A 17,549-nucleotide genomic window follows, 5' to 3' on the forward strand; every position below is an offset into this window, starting at 1 on the left:
ACTCCCTTTTTCTCTCTTTCCCTCTCCCACTCTCCCCTCTCTCTCTATCTCCCTCTCCTCACCCCTCTTCCTGTCACTCTCTCTTGCTCTCCCTCACCTTCCCTCTCTGCTCCCTCTCCCTCTTTATTTCCCTCTCTCTGTCTTCCCCTCTCTCTTCTCTCTCCCCTCTCCCTTTCTGTCTCTCCTTCCCCCCTCGCTCCATCTCTCTCTCTCCCTCCTCTCTCGCTTTCCTCTCTCTGTCCCTCTCCCTCTCCTTCCCTCCCGGCTCCTTTCTCTCCCTCTCCTTTCTTTCCCTTTTCTCTCTCCATCCGCTTTTCTCAATCCCCCTAACTCTCTCTCTCCCTCTCCTTCCCTCCCTGCCCCATCTCTCTCCCTCCTCTCTTTCCCTCACCTTCTCTCTCTCCATCTTCTTCTCTTTCCTTAGCTCTTTTTCTCTTCTCCCTCTGTCGATCTCTATCTCTCCTTCCCTCTCTCTTTCCGTCTCTCACTTTCTCTCTCCACCCTCCCTCTCCTTCCCTGCCCCCCTCTCTCTCTCGCCCTTCCTCTTCTCTCTCTTTCCCTCTATTTTTCTCTCCCTCGCCCTCTCCCTGCCAAACTACGAGGGACCATCGTTTGCAGAACATCAGGTGGACACGGTGTGATTGACAGCTCGGCTGACGTCAGTGCCCCGGCGCGGCGCTCCCTCCCTCTCTCTCCCTCTCTCCCTCTCTCTCTCTCTCTCTCACTCTCTCTCTCTGTCCCTCTCCCTCTCCCCCGCGGAAGAGGACACTGGCCGTACTGAATCACATCGCCTCCCGCACTCGGCTGATTGCCCCGATTACACCGCCGCGGTCTCCTTCGTGGTAAGTCTGATTTCTCGTTGCACGGCGAAGGAATCGGTGACAGCCGTTCTTTCCCACAGCATTTTCAGTTGACAGTGCGTGGATTTATTAAAGAAAAAACCCAGAAATGCAGGGAAATGGCCAGCGGAGAAAGGATGTGGGGATGTGAAAACCATCTCTGACTCTCAGAATACATGCATATTTGCGAAGTATCTCGTCTTTGTCTCCCTTTAATGAGTGTACGTGTGCCTGTGTGAACGGAAAACGGTTCATCTTAGCGCAAAACACCACCACTGGTCCTGTATAAATAATAGATGAATACAGACACGCAGCGAGTTAACGGAGCTCGCGTCTCTCGAAAAGCTTGGAGATTTAATCTCTACGGTAAGTATATTTTACAGCATACATACGGAAAGGGCCAGTAACATCATGAAGGATCCCACTCACCCTGCTTATGGACTGTTTGTCCCACTCCCATGGAGGGTAGAGGCTGTGTAGCACCCACGCCAGAGCCACCAGACTCAAAAGCAGTAAGACTGATCAACACCCCCACCCACTAACCCACCTCTCCACACCCCCAACCACCACTACTTTATCGTTTCCTGTCAGTCACCTTATGTACTGACACTCCTGTGTCTAATGTCACTTTATGGACATACAATCCATCTATGTATATAAGCTATCATGCATTTACATTTTTGTGTTTTTGTTATTATTGTGTTCTTTATCTTATTTTTATTTTGTACTGTAAAGGAATAATAATTATCTCCATCTCCTTTACACTCCTGTACTGGAAATTACATTAAACAATCCAGAATCTTAAAAATAAACTATTCCCATTTGCTGTCCAGTCTCAGAGACTGTAAAAGCAAGATTGTGGTGGAGATATAGCTTCAAAAGAATTAGACCATTCAACCCAACAAGTCTGGTCTGTCATTATTATCCCTCTCTATCCCAGTCTCCTGCCTTCTCCCCATAACCTTTGATGCCCTGTCTAATCAAGAGCCTATCAACCTCTGCTTTAAATATACCCAATGACTTGCCCTCCACAGCCGTCTGTGGCAATGATTCACCACTCTCTAACCCTGTGGCCATTTCCCCCCAACAATAAATATTCCACTTTGGATACTGTTGGGGGGGGGTGACCTATGGGAGGGGGACAAGGTGGGGGGTGCTGCAGCAACTGGGTCTCTGGCACCGGAGCTCAGAAGAGAAGAGGTGAAGAAGAGGACTGCAGTAGTGATAGGAAATTCCATAGTCAGAAGAGCAGAGTCGAGATTCTGTGGATGCGATAGAGATACCTGGATGGTATGTTGCCTCCCAGGCGCCAGAATCAGGGATGTCTTGGTTCGGGTTCATGGCGTTCTAAAGGGTGAAGGTGAGCAAGCAGAAGTTCTGGTACATACTGGCACCAGTGACACAGGGAGACGAGGTGAGAAGGTCCTGAAGAGAGATTTTAGGGAGCTAAGTAGAAAGCTGAGAAACAGGACCTTCGGGGTAGTAATCTCCGGATTGCTGCCTGTGCCACGTGCCAGTGAGGGTAAGAATAGAATGATTTGGCAGGTGAATGCGTGGCTGAGGAGCTGGTGCGGGGGGGGGAGCAGGGGTTCAGAATTACAGATCATTAGGATATCTTCTGGGGAAGGTATGACCTATACAAAAGGGACAGGTTACACCTAAACCCAAGGTGGTCCAATATCCTTGTAAGCTGTTCGGGAGGGCTTAAACTAATTTGGCTGGGATTGGGAGCCGGATTGATTGGGCTGAGGATAGGATAGTTAGTTTACAAACAGAGGCAATGTGTAGTGGGACTCCTAGCAAGGAGAGGCTGATGATAGGGCAACATTGCAGTCAACAAGATAAGTTGCAATGTAAAAGGCAGACAAAATTAAAAAGTGGGTATACAGGACTGAAGGTATTATATTTGAATGCATGCAGTATACGGAATAAGGTAGGTGAACTTGGAGCACAGCTACAGATTGGCATTTATGACATTGTGGGCATCACTGAATCATGGCTAAAAGATGATTACAGCTGAGAGCTTAATGTCCAAGAAAACACATTGTATCGAAAGGACAGGCATGTAGGCAAAGGGGTTGTTGTGGTTCTGTTGGTCAAAAAATGAAATCAAATCATTAGAGAGAGGTGATACAGGATTGGAAGGTATGGAATCCTTATGGGCAGAACTAAGAAACTGCAAGGGTAAAAAGACCCTGATGGGAGTTTTATACTGACCTCCGAACAGCAGCAAAGATGTGTACAAGTGTACAAGTTACAATAGGAGATAGAAAATGCATGTCAAAAGGGCAATGTTACAATAGACTTGGGGGACTTCAGTATGCAGGTAGATTGGGGAAATCAGGTTGGTGCGGGATCCCAAGAGGGAAATTTCTCGAATGCCTAAAAGATAGCTTTTTAGAGCAGCAAACACGAGGAAATCTGCAGATGCTGGAATTTCAAGCAACACACATAAAAGTTGCTGGTGAATGCAGCAGGCCAGGCAGCATCTCTAGGAAGAGGTACAGTTGACTGTATCTCTTCCTAGAGATGCTGCCTGGCCTGCTGTGTTCACCAGCAACTTTTATGTGTGCTGCTTTTTAGAGCAGCTTGGGTTTGAGTCCACTGGGGGATCAGCGATTCTGGATTAGGTGTTAGGCAATGAACCAGAATTGATTAGACAGCTTAAGGTAAAGGGACCCTTAGGGGGAAAGTGATCATAATATGTTAGAATTCATCCTGCAATGTGAGAAGTAGAAGTGAGATGTATCAGTATTACAGTAAAGTAAAGGGAATTACAGAGGCATGAGAGAGGAGCCGGCTAATATTGATTGAAAGGGAACATTTTCGAGGCTGACAGCCAAGTAGCAGTGGTTGGAGTTCCTAGGAGCAATTCAGAAGCTGCAGGATAGATATATACCAAAAAAGAAGAAGCATTATAAAGGCAGGATGGTGAAATTGTAGCTGACAGAAGTCAAAACCAACATAAAAGCCTAAGAGAGGGCATATAATAGAGCAAAAAAATTGTGAGAATTAGAGGATTGGGAAGCTTTTAAAAGCAACAGATGTTGTAAAAAAAAATCTTGTGCTTTCCTGGCAGATTGGCAAATAAACTCATCTCAGGCTTCCAGGTGGGGACAGATATCAATTATAACCGTAGTCCGTCCCTCCTGATTGGTTAATCTTCATCCAATCAGGTTCCGCTCACCCAGCTTGTTTATAATTGAATTCCAGTTCATACTTAGAGCAAGACCTCCATCTTTGTTAAAATTCTTTTCCTCGAGTTTTATTTCAATGGCGGTAGCAGATCACTGCTTTCGCAGTGGCCATAGGATTGACTCTGATGGCACAAAACTACCATACCGCACCAATGGCTTTTGGGACTGCTTGGCAAAGGACTAACCAATCAGTAGGGATGGACTGCGGGGGTATAAATACCACCAGACTAGACATGTCCAGGCATCATCCCTGAAGAAGGTGGCAGAGTTTGTCACTGAGATGCCAGTTATAATTGATACCTATACCCAACTGGAAGCCCTTTGACAAGGTGCTGCTTAACAAGTTAAGAGCCCATGGTATTACAGGAAATATTCGAGCATGGATAAAGCCGTAGCTGATTGGCAGGAGGCAAAGAGTGGTAATAAAGGGAGCCTTTTCTGGCTGGCTGCCAGCTGGTAACTAGTACTGTTCCACAGCGGTCTGTGTTGGGAATTATGAATTATGCTAATAGTTTGGATGACTGTATTGATGGCTTTGTAGACAAGTTTGTGGACAATATGAAGATAGGTGGACGGGCAGGTAGTGTTCAGGAAGCAGGCAGGCTACAGAAGGACTTAGACAGATTAGGAGAAAGGGCAAAGAAGAGGCAGATGGAGTACATTGTCAGGAAATGTATAGTCATGCACTTTTGTGGAAGGAATAAAAGCGTAGACTATTTTTGAAATTGAGAAAAAATACAAAAAAACAGATGCACAAAGGGACTTGGAAGTCCTTGTGTGGGATTCCCTAAGGATTAGTTCGCCAGGTTGAATCTGTGGCAAATCCAATACAGTATTAGCATTCATTTCAAGAGGACTGGAATATAGATGAAAGGCTGTTATGTTGAGGCACTGATGAGGCCTCACGTGGAGTATTGTGAACAGATTTGGGCCCCTTATCCAAGGAAAGATGTGCTGGTATTGGAGCCAGTTCAAAGAACATTAATGAAATGATTCCAGGATTGAAAGACTTTTTCATATGAGGACAGTTTGATGGCTCTGGACCTGTACTCAGTGGAATTCAGAAGAATGAGGGGGGATCCCGTTGAAACACCCAATGTCAAAAGGCTTTGATAGAGTGGATGTGGAGAGAATGTTTCTTATGGTGGGGGTGTCTAACACCAGAGGACACAGCCTCAGAATAGAGGGACGTCCATTTAGAGCAGAGATGAGGAGGAATTTTTTTTGGCTAGGGAGTAGTGAATCTGTGGAATTCATTGCCACAGGAGGCTGTGAAGCCAAGTCATTGGGTTTATTTAAGGCAGAGGTTGATATATTCTTGATTGGTCAGGGCATGAAGGGATACGGGGAGAAGGCAGGAGATTCAGGAGACTGGGACTGAGAGGGAAATGAATCACCATGGTGAAATGGTGGAGCAGACTCAATGGGCCAAATGGCTTAATTCTGCTCCTATATCTTATGGTTTAAAGGTTCAAAGGTTCATTTTGTTATCGAAGTAGACACCTCTGAAGTTCTTCAATTCTCCGAGTACCCATAAAACCAAGAAAGAAAAGAAAGAAAGGCAGCACCATCATCAACCCCAAATCCCACCTCTGGGCAAAAAAAAACATGAACAAAAACGGAACAGGAACATCAACCCCTAAATCCCTCCTCCTGCACAAAAAAAATGAAGAAAACTGATCAGGCATATCAACCCTCCGCAAATCCCTCCTCCCACACAAGAAAAATGAACAAAAAGGATCAGGCACATTGACCCTCCCAAATCGCTCTACCCACACAAAAAAGAAGAGCAGATTGGGTGAAAGAACACAGAATATGAAAACTTGAAGACTGAGAAAGTCTATGGTCCGAAGTCCAAATCCAAAAGGTAGAAAAACCTGGGCAATGTTCACCGGGAGCAGCAGCAGGCTCTGCCTGCTCTGGTACAGGACAACCGATCAAAAGGCAAGCAGCCAGGTGCAGCCTCTGCACTCGCATTGATGCTTCAATCTCCCTCATCTCTTTAATCAGCAAAATGGAGCCAAACATCGACTTCACCGCTACAGGGTTCATGCATGCCGCAAAGTGCTGGAACACCCAAATAAGCTCCAAACCTCCGCACTCACCTTGATGTTTCAATTGCCCTCGTTGCTTTAATTGGCAAACAATGGAAGCTACAATCGGCAAAATGGGGTTAAACGTCAGCTCAACACACACAAAATGCTGGAGGAACTCAGCAGGCCAGGCGCAGTCAGGCTGAAATGTCGACTGTACTTTTTCCCATGGATGCTCCAGCATTTGTGTGTGTTGCTCAGATTTCCAGAAAATGCAGCTTTTCTCTTGGTTGTGATTTGATTAAACATCAGCTCGCACACCATCCTGCACCCTTCTCACCATGAGGTTTGTTCACGCTGCCTCTGTCTCCTGGAATCCTCTTGGAGACTAGAGCGCTGAAGCACCCAGACGATCTCCAAACAGCAAAGCACAGGCTCCAACAGGTCCAGAATCACGTACAAGCCGAGGAACAAATGTAAAAGACATAAAAGAAGTGAAAAAGACGGTGTCAACATCTGTTCGGAAGATGCTGACCAAAGGAGTGTTGTATGCAGGCGTCATCTTGAATGGAAGGTCTCTCGGGCTTAAAGAAATTCCTCCTCACCTCTGTTCTAAATAGATGTCCCTCTGAACTAAGGTTGTGCCCTCTGGTCCTAGACTCCCCCACTATAGCAAACATCATCTCCACATCCACTCTATCTAGGCCTTCCAATATTCAATGGGTATAGTTCAGCATTCTTTTAGAGCTAATTATCTGTGGTGATATTGATGCCAACACTGCCATTAATCTGACAGGACATGTTGGCTGTCCATCGTATCCAGGAGATCTTTGTGGGAGAGTTTTTAAAGTGGAAAAGCTATTGCACTGGGGCAGTTCCACTCTCTCGACGTTGGTACAAGTAGTTGTCATATCTGGGGTCTTCTTTGGTTGTAGTGGGTGATTATGATTCCTTCTGTGCTTTCTCATAGCTTTGCCCTTCACAAAGTATTACAGAACCACCTTTCTGACATCGGCAATTTATTTCAGCTGGGGAGATATGCTCAGTGCCTATTTTATTAGGTACATCCTGCACCTAATAAAGTGATCATTGAGAGGGTGTTCATGGTCTTCCGCTCCTGTAGCTCATCCACTTAAAGCTTCAGCATGTTGTGAATTCAGAGATACTCTTCCGCACACCGCTGTTGTAATATGAGGTGTTTTGAGTTACTGTCGCTTTCCTGTCAGCTTGAACCACTCTGGCCATTATTCTCTGACCTCCCTCATTAACAAGGGGTTTTCACCCACAAAACTGCCACTCACTGGATTCTTTTTTTAACTTTTCACACCATTCACTGTAAACTCTAGAAACTGTTGTGTGTGAAAATCCCAGGAGATCACAGTTTCTGAAATACTCAAACCACCAACAATAATTCCACGGTCGAAGTCACTTAGATCATATTTCTTCCCATTCTGATGTTTGGTCTGAATAACAACTGAACCTCTTGACCATGTCTGCATGCTTTTATGTATTGAGTTGCTGCCATATGATTGGCTAATTAGCTATTTACATTAATGAGCAGGTGTACAGGTGTACCAAATAAAGTGGCCACTGAGTATATTTGATGAGACAGATTTTTCAGACTTTACCTGAAAGAACTGAAGAGAGATACTGAAGGAACCAACAAAGGTTTGACAGTTTGAAAAGCTTTGTACATGCTGTATTGTACAATGATCAGAAACTTTAGAACCTGATACTAGAAGCAGATTAACACATTCAAGTGAATCAGAGAAGTTCTCAGCTTTTTATTCCACCCAGAATTTCCTTATCGGATTTTTGAGGCTCTGGGAATAAACTTACTCTCCCTTGGACCAATTTGAAATATTTGCTTAAGAGTCAGGCAAGTGTGATTAATTTTCTTCATTATAGTTAGATAAGAGGACTGGAATATAAAAGCAAGGATGTAATATCATAAGATATGCTCTCTAATCCAGGCAGCATCCTAGTAAATCTCCTCTGCACTCTCTCTAAAGCTTCCACATCGTTCCTATAGTGAGGTGACCAGAACAAAACACAATATTCCAAGTGTGGTCTAACCAGAGTTTTATCGAGCTATAATGTTACCTCGTGGCTCCAAAACTCAATACCCTAACTAATGAATGACAACATATCAAATGCATTCTTAACCACCCTATCAACTTGTGCGGCAATCAGATGGACGGAAAGAAGAAGGAGAGCTCTGAATGTAACGTTATCTACAATGAACCAGCTTTGTGAGGATCAAAACTCATTTAGGGCAACTATCCATAGGGTCGCCTTGAGTCAACGCTGACTCAATGGCACTCAACAACAATGGACGTGGACCCCAAGATCCCTCTGTCAAGATGGCACCAGCGTACAGCACTCCTTTGGTCGACATCTTCCAGATGGTCCAGGAAACTACTTACTTCACATCTTTTGTGTCTGTTTTCCATCTTAAGAGTGTTTCTGAAACTGTTGGAGCCTGCAATTTACAGTTTGGAGATCGATTGAGTCATCCAGTGCTTTGCTGTCTCTGAAGAGAATCTGGGAAGTGATTGCGAGCTGATGTCCAACTTCATTTCACCGATTAAATGTCAATTAATCACTGATTAAAGCATTAAGGAAGATTGAAACATGGAGGCGAATGTGGAAGTCAAGCGAGGACTCGGCACTGACTGCCTGCTTTTTGATCACTGATGGGATCCCTCTGCTCCTGGAGAAGGAGACGGTGTGGCGGATCACTGTGGTCAGAGGGTAGGTCTCTGCATTCGAGTAGTGGCCCTCTCTTTTGATGATATTGGAGGATGCTACCGAGGTTCTGCATTAATGGATTTGACTGTTGCGTCTAAGGACTGTGGACTTTTCCAGTCATATGGTTTTTATATCCTGTGCTTTCATCCACTCTTTCTCATTGGTTTTTTGTTTGGGGGGAGCGGGTTGGGGATCATTTCTTGTTCCATTTTGTTAGATTTCTTGTGCAGAGGGAGGGGGTTGGGGGCCAATGTTTTTGGTGCATTTTGTGTGGGCGGGAGGGGTTTGATGATCGTGTTGTTCTTTTTTGTGTGAGGGTGGATGTGGGTCTGTTGTTTCTCTTTGAATGACAACCATTGTTTTTTGCTGTTTCATTGCTATCTAGAGAAGATGAATCTCAGGGTTGTATACTGCATGAATACTTTGATTATAAATGAACTTCTGAAACTTTGAACTTCTTTCCTCCACCCTGGTAAGAATCCCACTAATAACCCCTATTTTCTGCCTTCAAGTTCAACCTTTCAAAATGAATCATTCACACTTTTCTGGGTTGAACTCCATCGGCCACTTTTCAACCCAGTTCTGCGTCCTATCAATGCCCCCCCCCACCGTAACAAATGATAACCTACCCACAACACCACCAGCCTTCAAATTTGAGGTTCAGTTTAACCTTCTTTAACCCAGTCCACTTATGTTCATTCGCTTGTTGTTTCTGAATTGTGTAAACATTATTAATTTTTTCAGGATTCAAGATAGACTTTTCGACAAGCATAGATTTTACCTGAAAATCTAGTTGTCATTATATTTTTCATTTACGGCAATTCTTTGAAAGCTTTTGCAGGACACATACTAGTCTAAAAATGATAGTTGGTCTCAAAATATGCATATGAATCCTGAAACTCTGGAACATCTGGAGAACAGAGATGCATACATCAGGGTGCTCTTTATTGACTACAACTCAGCATTCAGTACCATCATCCCCTCAAGTCTAATCAATAATCTCCAAGACCTTAGTCTTAATACCCCCTTATGCAATTGGATCCTCAATTTCCTCATTTGCAGGCCCCAAACTGTTCAGATTGGCAACAAATCTCCTCCATGCTCTCCATCAGTACAGGTGCAGCACGAGGCTGTATGATTAGTCCCCTGCTCTTAAAATACCCTATTGTATCCACCTCTACCACTGCCACCAGCAGTGCACTCAATGCACCCACCACTCTCTGTGTGAAAAACTTACCCTTGACATCCCCTCAGTACCTATTTCCAAGTACATTAAAACTATGCCCCCTCATGTTAGCCATTTCAGCCCTGGGAAAAAGCCTCTGGCTATCCACGTGATCAATGCCTCTCATCATCTTATACACCTCTATCAGGTCACCTCTCATTCTCCATTGCTCCAAGGAGAAAAGGCCAAGTTCACTCAACCTATTCTCATAAGGTACGCTCTCCAATCTAGACAACACCCTTGTAAATCTCCTCTGCACTCTCTCTATAGTATCCACATCTTTCCTGTAGTGAAGTGACCAGAACTGAACACAGTACTCAAAGTTAAGTCTAACTACGGTCTTGTATGGCTGTAACATTACCTAACAGCTCTTGAACTCAATCCCATGGTTGATGAATGCCAACACACCATACGCCTTCTTAACAACACTGTCAACCTGTGCAGCAGCTTTGAATGTCCTTTTGACATGGACCTCAAGATCTCACATATCCTCCACACCGCCAAGAGTCTTACCATTAATTCTATATCCTGTCTTCAAATTGGACTGACCAACATGAGCCACTTCACACTTATCTGGGTTGAACTCCATCTGCCACCTCTCAGCCCAGCTCTGCATCCTATTGATGTCCTGCTGTAACCTCTGACAACCCCCTAGACTATCCACAACACCCCCAACCTTTGTGTCATCAGTAAACTTACTAACCTACCCTTCTACTTCTTCATCCAGGTCATTTATAAAAATCACAAAGAGGAGGGGTCCCAGAATAGATCCCTGAAGAACACCACTGGTCACCAACCTTCATGCAGAATACAAACCATCTACAACCACCATTTTCCTTCACTGGGCAAGCCAATTCTGGAACCACAAAGCAAGGTCTCCTTGAATCCCATGCTTCCTTACTTTCTGAAAGAGCCTTGCATGGGGAACCTCATCAAATGCCTTACTGAAATCGATATACATTACACTCACTGCTCTACCTTCATCAATGTGTTTTGTTACATCCTCAAAGAATTCAATTAGGCTCGTAAGGCATGACCAATTCTTGACAAAGCCATGCTGGCTATCCCTAATCAGATTAAATGCTCATAAATCTTTCCCCTCACGATCTTCTTCAACAATTTGCCCACCATTGAAGTAACACTCACTGGTCTATAATTTCCTGGTTATCTCTACTCCCTTTCTTGAACAAGTGAACAACATTTGCAAACCCTCAAATCTTCCAGTACTTCTCCCGTCCTTATTGATGACACACAGATCATCGTCTGGGGTTCAGCAATCTCCTCCCTCACTTCCTACAGCAGCCTTCTATGGTCAAGTCAATTCTGGATCCACAAAGCAAGGTCTCCTTGGATCCCATGCCTCAATACTTTCTGAATGAGCCTTGCATGGGGAACCTTATCAAATGCTTTACTGAAATCCATATACACTACATCCACTGCTCTACCTTCATCAATGACATCCACTGTTCAACTTATTGATTATGACCGCAAAACAGTGAGCCTTGAACTTTTGAACTTCAATGTTTGATCCCTTCTGTGCTGTTTTAAAAATGAATCAATTGATACCTTCATTCTCGGGAAAGGAAAGGTATGAGTAGTGTGTGATGGTTCCGGCCTGTATTCACTGAAGTTTAGAAGAATAAGGGGGGATCTCATTGAAACCTATGGAATATTAAAAGGCTTAGACAGAGAGGATGTTTCCTGTAGTGGGAGTATCTAGAACCAGAGGGCACAGCCTCAGAATGTAGGGTCATCCCTTAAGAACAGAGATGAGGAGGGATTTCTTTTGCCAAAGGGTAGTGAATCTGTGGAATTCATTGCCACAGACAGCTGTGGAGGTCAAGTCATTAAATACATTTAAAGTGGGGATTGAGAGGTTGTTGATTAGTCAGGGCATTAAAGGTTATGGGGATAGGCCAGGAGGATGGGGTTGAAAAGGATAATAAATAAAAATCAGGTTTAGTATCATCGGCATATGATGTGAAATTTGTTGTTTTGTGGCAGCAGTACATTGCAATACATAATAATAAAAAGCTATAAATTATATATATATATTTAAAGTTAAATTAAACAAGTAGTGCAAAAGAGGGAAAAAAAGTGAGGTAACGTTCATGGGTTCAATGTCCATTCAGAAATCAGATGACAGAGGGGAAGGAGCCGTTCCTGAATCGCTGAGTGTGTGCCTTCGGGCTCTTATACCTGTTCCTGATAGTAGCAATGAGAAGAGGGCATGTCCTGAGTGATGAGGGTCCCTAATGACGGGTGCCACCTTTTTGAGGCATCACCTTTTGAAGATGTCCTTGATGCTGAGGAGGTTAGTGCCCATAATGGAGCTGAGTGAGTTTACAAATTTTTGCAGCTTATTTTGATCCTGTGCAATGCTCCCGGCCCCCATACCAGACAATGATACAGCCAGTTAGAATGCTCTCCATGGTACATTTGTGGAAATTATGAGTGTCTTTAGTGACAGACCAAGTCTTCTCAAATTCCTAATGAAATAATGCCACTGTTGTGTCTTTTTTTTGCAACTGCATCAATATGTTGGCCCAGGATAGATCTTCCAAGATATTGACACCCAGAAGATGAGCCATGATGGTATGGCACAGCAGACTTGCTGAGCCAAAAAGCCTAATTCTGCTCCAATGCCTTATGGTGTAATGGAATTTATCCAAATATTAAACAGACATAACATCTGAGTAACAAGTTCAAAAGTTCAAAGCAAATTTATTATCAAAGTTCATGTAAGTGAACAAGTGAACTCCATATATGTGAAGTTCATATATGCTCAGCACAACATTGCGGGCCGAAGGGCCTGTTCCTGTACTGTATGCTTCTGTGTTCTATATTCTATCTATGTCGCCATATACAACCCTGAGATTCAATTTCTTGCAGGCATACTCAATAAATGCATAATAGAATAATAGCTATAATAGAATCAATGAATGCCCACTTGGGTGTTCAACCAGCGTGCAAAAAACAACACTGTGCAAATAAAAAAAGAAAGAATAATAATAATAATAATAAATAAACAAGCAATAAATATCGAGAGCATGAGATGAAGAATCCATGAAAGTGACTCCATAGGTTGTAGAAACGTTTCAGTGTTGGGGTGAAGTGAAGGTGAATGAAGTTATTCACTATTTGTTCAAAAGCCTGATGGTTGAGGGGTAATAACTGATCCTGAATATGATAGTGTAAGTGCTGAGGCTCCTGCATCTTCTTGCTGACGGCAGCAGCGAGAAGGCAGCTTGTCCTGGGTGGTGGAGGTTCTTGATGATGGACGCTGCTTTCCCGCAACAATGCTCCTTGTAGATGTGGTCAATGGAGGGGATGGCTTTACCCATGATGGACTGGGCCGTGTCCATTTCTTTGTTAACTGAAGAGCAAACAAAGGAAAGGCTCTTCAGATGAGTTGAAAAATGTTTTTGTACCAGTCTTCATTGTGAAGAACACTGCTTATAACCCTACAGAATCAGACAGGCTAATTTCAAATAACAGGTAGGAGAGACAAAGCACTGGAGAAATTTAGGGGACTCAACCAGACAGGTCATCAGGACCCGATGGACTATATGCCAGGGCTTTAAAAGAAATGACAGCTGAGGTGGTGGAGCCATTGACGAATAGCTGTCAGTAGAGCCTCGAACTATGGGACATAACTACAAGTTCCGTGCTGGTTACTTAAATCTGAGATACATAAAAATTTCTTCTCACAGAGGGTGGTGAACCTCTGGAATTCTCTGCTTTGGTGGGTGCAGGAAGCTGGATCATCAGAAGTATTTAAAGTGGAGATGGATAAATTTTGAGGAACAGAAAGGTATGAAGAAGAGGTCAGCATATAGACATGATCATAGAGAACAATAGGGCAGTCTTAGGGTGTCTGATGAGCTGCTCCTGGTCTCATTTCTTCTGTTCTTGTGACACTGAACAAAATCAAAGCTGCAACAAAACTTAGCTCTACACGGCAACACACACTCAAATCCCTTTAAAACCCTGGCATGCAGTCCTTTCGGTGCTGGTGACTTGTCTGCTTGAGCCTCCGGAATTTCTCCAGTACTTGGTCCCTTCTACCTGTTGGGTGGCATGGTTAGCACAACACTTTTCAGTACCAATGAGCAGGGTTCAGTTCCCACCTCTACCTGTAAGGAGTCTGTACGTTCTCCCCGTGACTGCATGGGTTTCCTCTTGTTGCTCCAGTTTCCTCCCACAGTGCAAAGACGTACCACTTGGTAGGTTAATTGGTCATTGTAAATTGTCCTGTGATTAGGCCAGGGTCAAACCGGGGGTTGCTGAGCAGCACGGCTCAAAGGGCCAGAGGGGCCTGTTCCTCGCTGTAACTCAATAAATAGAATAGATAAAATGTTGGAGGAACTCGGCTGGTCAGGCAGCAGCTATTGAAATGAATAAACAGTTGACATTTTGGGCTGATATCCTTCACACACCATTTGTACCACAAAATGGAAATGAAAGAAAAAGAACGATTAGCCTTATTTGTCATATGTACACGGAAACATCAAAACTTACAGTGAAACATGTCATTTGCATCACATCAAATTAAATCAGTGAGGATTGTATTGGGGGCAACCTGCAATTGCCCACAACTTACTAGCCCCAACCCGTACATTTTTGGAATGTATGGGGGTGCGGGGAAACTGGACCCCCAGGAGGAAATGTGCGCAGTCGTGGGGAGAACGTACAGATACCTTGCAGAGAGCAGCAGGAGTTGATCCCTAGTCTTACTGCTGGCACTGTAAAATGTTGTGCCTATATGGCACCACACGTGTGGCAACCTCACCCACCTGTGATAACACACCTAGACTGCAAAGTGTCCCAGATATGCTGTTATCTAAACACATCGCCGGGCCGTAGAGAACACAACATGTTACAGGTATTATCAGAAAGGCCAAAGCCTATAAAACTGATAGCCTTGTGATTCCCAGGAAAAAATGCTGTTTTACCACACTTGGAATATTGTGTTCAGTTCTAATCACCTTATTGTAGGAAGGATGTGGAAGCTGTAGAGGGGGTCCAGAGGAGATTTACCAGGATGCTGACTGGATTAGGGAGCGTGTATTTTATGGATAGGTTGAGCAAGCTAGGACTTTTCTCTTTAGAGTAAAGGAGGATGAGAGGTGACTTGATAGAGGTGTATAAGATAAGAGGAATAGACAGAGTGGAAAGCCAGGGACTTCTCACTGGGTAGAAATGGCTAATACAAGAGGGCTTAATTTTAAGGTAATTGGAGGACAGTATAGGTGGGGGGGGGGGTGTCCGAGGTAAGTTTTTTATTCAGACAGTGGTGAATGCACGGAACGTTCTACTGGAGGTGGTGGTAGAGGCAGATAAATTAGGGATATTTAAGAGACTCTTAGATAGGCACATGGATGATAGAGAAATGGAGGGCTACGTGGGAGGGAAGGGTTAGATTAATCTTGGAGTAGGTTCAAAGGGTGGCACAATATTGTGCTGAACATTGTAGGCATGGAATATTTGGTGACACTTTCAGAGTACCCCAACACACCTTTGAGTATGTTATTTGTTCATGCAAGTGATGTATTTCACAGCATGTTTCGATATATGTGAGATAGATGGATGGATAAATCAGATCTGCCTCATCTGCTGAGTTCCTCTGGCAATTTTTTTTTTCTTTACTGTAGGTGTCTAATAAAGTGGCCACGAAGTACATATACAATTTCCTGTGAAAATTACTGATGCATCAACTTCCATTACGCTTTCTGATCATGTAGAACTTAGCATAATGATCTACAGTACTAACAACCAGTGATTAGAGATCAGGGTTCAATTTCCACCAGCATCTGAAAGGAGTTTGACATTCTCCCTGTGACTGCCCAGGTTTCCTGTGGGTACTCCGGACACCCATCTCGTTCCACTGATGTACGGGTTAGGATTAATAAGTTGTAGGCATGCTATGTTGGTGTTGGAAGCATGGCGACACTTACGGTCTTCTCCCAGCGAATCCTCACTGATTTAATTTGATTTGACGCAAACAATGTTTTTCACTGTATGTTTCAATGTTTCCATAAGATACAGGGGCAGAATTAGGCCATTCAGCCCATCAAATCTGCTCTGCAATTCTTTCAAGGCTGATTTATTATCCCCTTCAGCCCTATTCTCCTGCCTTATTGTAGCCATTGATGCCCTTAATAATCAAGAACCTATCAGCCTCCGCTTTAAATATACCAATGACTTGGCCTCCACAGCCGTCTGTGGCAAAGAATTCAACAGATTCACCACCCCTAGCTAAAGAAATTCCTCTTCCAAGGGGGATGTACATGTTTTGATATGACTTGACAAATAAAGCTAATCATTTATTGCTTGTCTAATGTTTGAAGCAGCCCTCATTTCTGATTTGTCTTCAAACGTTGTATTTTCATAGAGAAGATGAGTCTGCTGCAACTGTTTTTTAAGCCATAGCCAACTTGGAGTGAAACAACAAGATGTAGGAAGCTAAAGGATCCAAGAAGCCTTTAGAAGCAAAGGCAAGGAAGAGGACCAAACCCTGCCAATTGACAGCTGACTACTGTGGAGGAGAGCTTGCATGGTCAGGGACTGTGGAAAGTTGTCGGCTGCGATCGAGCCCACCAAAGAAAGTTTACCCAGGTACGACGAGCCTGCTGTAGCTTAGAAGGTCAAATATGGTTATGTTTAATTCAAGATATTAACTATAGAGTCACAGAACACTACAGCACAGAAGCAGGCCTCTGTGACCATCTAGCCCGTGCCCCACTATTAATCTTTATTTATTTAGAGATAGAGTGCTGAACAGGCCCTTCCGGCCCAACGAGCTGCATCGCCTAGTAACCCATCTATTTAACCCTGGCCTAATCACAGAACAACTTACAATGACTGGTTAACCTACTAACTGGTACGTCTTTAGACTGTGGGAGGAAACCGGAACGATTACAATGACCGGTTAACCTACTAACTGGTACGTCTTTAGACCGTGGGAGGAAACCGGAGTGATTACGGGAAGGACGTACAGACTTCTTGCAGAGGATGCTGGAAGTGAAATGCAAACTCAACACCCTGAGCTGTGTTGGCATTGCGCTAGCAGGACACCACGGTCCCGATGACCTGCACCCAGAACGCAGCTCTCTGATTATACCTATAAGATTAATTCTCTTACAACATCTATTCTGGAATGTATTTTATGTCCTTACATCTAAATAAGGAAGGAGCTGTCTCCTCATTTCCCTTTCAGAGCAACTGAAAGTCATGGCAACGTGAAAGGTGATTGGAATGCAATTCCCACCACTGTCTATGAGGAGTTTGTACGTTCTCCCCATAGTCGGGTGAGTTTCCTCTGGGTGCTCTGGTTTCCTCCCACAGTCCAAAGGCGTACAAGTTAGGGTTAGTGAGCTGTGGACATGTTATGATGGTGCTGGAAGCATGGTGACAATTGTGGGTGGCTCTCGCTGATTGGATTTGTTGTGAATGACACATTCTGTTGTACATGTGACAAATAAAGCTTATCCTTAATGAGAAG

The 17,549-nt window shown here is 43.9% G+C and overlaps 1 protein-coding gene across 2 annotated transcripts in view; it reads left to right on the forward strand.

The window, feature by feature from the left end:
- The first annotated feature begins 735 nt into the window (after nt 1-735).
- The window catches only part of LOC140194887 (mitogen-activated protein kinase 4-like), a 108,814-nt gene continuing 92,000 nt past the window's right edge, over nt 736-17,549 (forward strand). For both annotated transcript variants that reach the window (XM_072252194.1, XM_072252195.1), the window contains exons 1-2: nt 736-842; nt 16,440-16,663. The gene's annotated coding sequence lies outside the window, so the exon portion shown is untranslated. The remainder of the gene's footprint in view (nt 843-16,439; nt 16,664-17,549) is intronic.

This window comes from Mobula birostris, chromosome 3 (genome assembly GCF_030028105.1).
Source record: "Mobula birostris isolate sMobBir1 chromosome 3, sMobBir1.hap1, whole genome shotgun sequence".
NCBI lineage: Eukaryota > Metazoa > Chordata > Chondrichthyes > Myliobatiformes > Myliobatidae > Mobula > Mobula birostris.